Source organism: Pinus tabuliformis, chromosome 2_1 (assembly GCF_031772625.1).
Source record: "Pinus tabuliformis cultivar Carrire ecotype Pingquan chromosome 2_1, CPIR1, whole genome shotgun sequence".
Lineage (NCBI taxonomy): Eukaryota > Viridiplantae > Streptophyta > Pinopsida > Pinales > Pinaceae > Pinus > Pinus tabuliformis.
Genome location: NC_142299.1, coordinates 659,278,018 through 659,280,566, shown reverse-complemented (window position 1 = coordinate 659,280,566; position 2,549 = coordinate 659,278,018).

The following is a 2,549-nucleotide window of genomic DNA, read 5'->3' as shown; positions in this document are numbered from 1 at the left end:
CCCATCTCTATATGCATCTTGAGATCTTTCTCCTCCGGTTCACTGAATAACTCTTTGTTGCCAGTAATATGGAATGAAGCTCCAATGTCTAAGTACCAAACACTTCCCATCATTGAAGACACCATGCATGCAATGAGGGAAAAGTCCAATTCGAATTGGGAGGCCAAAGCCTCACCCGCCACTCCTCCTCATGACTTCTCCTTGGACTTCTACAATGGACAATTTGTAGTAAAGTGACCCATCTTGTGACAATGAAATCATTTAACTTTCGTCATGTCCTTCTTCTTACCTCCATGATAAGAATCTAATTTGGAATGGGAAATTTTACCTTCCCCCTTCCTCACCTTAATCGCTGAGGCACAATTCTCTTCATCATCTGTCTTTGATGAAGAACCATCCCTGGTGTTCCTCCTGATCTCATCCTACATCAAATCTGACCGTAGTCATTCCAAATATAGCAACTTCTCCCAACCATTGACAGAGTTCTAATAACTATGCCAACTCTTTAGGAGTCCAAGAAGAGCAAGGCTCACCATATCGTCCTCGGCAACTGTGATTCCAACAGTTCCAAGTTCATCCCGAAATTGAGTGAACTTGGTCAAGTACTTTGGAATCATCTCACCTTTCTCCATCATGATTTTACGAAGTTTATCCTTTAGTGCCAAATTCCTTTGATCACTGCTATTGTGACACAAGTCCGTCAATGTTTTCCACATAGCATGTGAGGTTTCCTTTCCATGGAGACTCGAGAAAATATGATCTCGAAATTCCTCATCAATTATCTGCCTTGCCTTCGCCACACACTTCTTCCACTCAGCCAAGTTCTATGAATCAGTAGCTATTAGCTTAGGAATTTCTTGTTCAACAAATTCCTTCAAGCCATTGTCCTCTAGCACAACCTCCATCCTGTCCCTCTAGGCTATGAAATTCGAGTTGCCTTGCAAGGCATACTCAAGCCTCAACCCATGGAACGCCATTTGCTGATCCTGAAGTATGTATTTCAAATTTGACTTTCACCTGTAACCCAGAAACTCAAAACTTCGAAATCTCCTCTAGAGAGTTGATTTTAAATCAACGATATCTCCCTCATCCAAATTCCGATTCGACTAATTTTTTTTAGTTGGGTATCTTTTCCCAAAGAATCTAGATTTGAAATTTGTTTCTAATTTTTTTTCATAGAAATTTTCAGATTTTCTCTGCAAACTCTCGTCCCAAAAAAGAATCTTGCTCCAATACCATGTAGAAAATCCTATAGATTCACAAGCTAATGCAATTTGCTAAAGCAAGAGACAAGATTCTACTTCTACCCTTTACATTGGAAGCCCATAAACATCGAGCAAACAATAATCAATAGAGGAAGAGAATCAAAGTCGCATAACACAATAAATATCTGGGGAAAGCCACAACTCAAAACCCCACTATCTGTTTTGTATTAATCTGGAAAATCAATATGAAATCACAATGCTTGTTCTCTCTAGAACAATCCCAACACTCAACAAATTCAATCCTCAACTCATAAGCAAGCTCAAGGACAAATCTTAGCCTCTTCACAAGCTCTCCAAGTCTCTATTCCAATGTGTAATTCCTATGGAGGATAACTTGTATTTAAAGGGAAATAAAGCCTCTAAAAACTGTGCAAACCCTTAAGGATCAGTTCCTGAATGCATGCATTTTTAGTGCAACTCAGAAAAATCTAAAACAAATAGGACATTGTGCCTACACTCTAGTCTCAACTAGGTCTTTCTCTTATTCGAGATGCATGAGTTTCTGATGAGTAAATATTTAGTTAACTAGAGTAGCAGTGACAAAGTTCATTAGTGACACCACTAACAGTTAACTCATTATTAGTTCTCTCAATCAGTTTGAGAACTAATTTAACTGAACTGACTCATGAAACTGAGTCTTCTATTTTACAACTCACAATTAACTCACATCGGTGATCCAGATTTAAAAAGGAATGCAAAAAATTACAAAGATAACCATAAACACAAAGATGCAACATAAATAATACTTCATTTCATTAATGTAAAATACTGAAATATGCTTACAAACAGAAATGGAAATAAACCAGCTAGGGCGATGGTAGCTTATCTTTGAGAAGAGATGTGGCAGCTACATGCCTTTGAACTATGTTACAATGATACTCAAAGGCATATTTATTTTTGAGAAACAATGGAAAACCCTAAGCATCCAAAAACCTAATCCTAGAAGATGAAACGCCAAATTGTGGGCCCCGTTTGGGTAAATTGGTATATCAACCTCTCGGGGTTGTAACTTTGGCATACGATCTCCATTTGGCGTGCACAATATCTTGTTAGAAAGATCTATCCAAGAAATACAACTTGGGATGAGAAAAATCCGTCCATGGACCCATGTTGATCCTAGTTTTCCCAAAAAACATCGTTTAGCACCTCAAAATGGCTCCGGAAGTTCAGGACCCGAAAAACTGCTAAAAATAGTAAACTGTGCTATAAATAAGGAAACTGAAAAGCTGAAAGAAACAATGGTGGGGGTCCAAGTGGACTTGGCAGGTGTTCACCAATATCCAC